Here is a 779-nt window from a genome sequence, read left to right on the forward strand (position 1 = left end):
GAACCCCCTTCTTATTCTCATTCTCTGGCGCTCGTCAAAACCGCTTCTCACTGGGGACTTGACAGGCTCGGTAGGGATAGACGTGACATCAACAAGTGGTTCCTCTGACGGCTCCTCAACAACTTCGAGCGAGGTAACGAGCCGAGAAGCCGTCTCTGGCCGGATCAAATTTACGTTCGACCCATAGGGATCGAATGACGTTCTGAACCGGTCCTCGGCGAAACGAGAAGGAAGGACCAGCGGAGAAAATGTAAGGTCACTATCGGACAGCGGCTCTACTCGGAGCTTCATAACCTCCGCCTCGTAAAGTTTCTCCTGCTCAGCAAAGAGATCGATCATTTCTTGGGGGATCTCCGTCCCACTCGCCTTTATAACCTCGAGGCACTTCTTCGTTCCCGAAGCTTGACCATACAGGTTCTTCGCCTTCTCAAAAGCCTACAGACGAGTAAAATGGTCGCGCACGCGATCAAAATGGCGACTTGCCTTCTCAGCCATAGCAGCCTCGACTCTTTCCCTCTCACGAGTAACCTCCAAACCCCGGGAGTCCCTCAAGCGTTGCCTCTCTCTGATTAGTTTGTCTACCGCGGCATCTCTCTCTTCGACTAGTGGGCCATCGAGCTCGGCGAGCTCGATATTACCTACAAGAACCGTACAGCAGCGAAGTCCCAAGTCCTCGCGGACTTCCTGGTCGAGTTGGCCCCAAAATTGGAACAAGATCTTATACTCCCAAGTTCAAACTGGACGCTTCACGTCGATGGATCATCGACCAACAAGGGAGC

Source organism: Brassica oleracea, chromosome C4 (genome assembly GCF_000695525.1).
Source record: "Brassica oleracea var. oleracea cultivar TO1000 chromosome C4, BOL, whole genome shotgun sequence".
In the NCBI taxonomy this organism is placed as follows: domain Eukaryota; kingdom Viridiplantae; phylum Streptophyta; class Magnoliopsida; order Brassicales; family Brassicaceae; genus Brassica; species Brassica oleracea.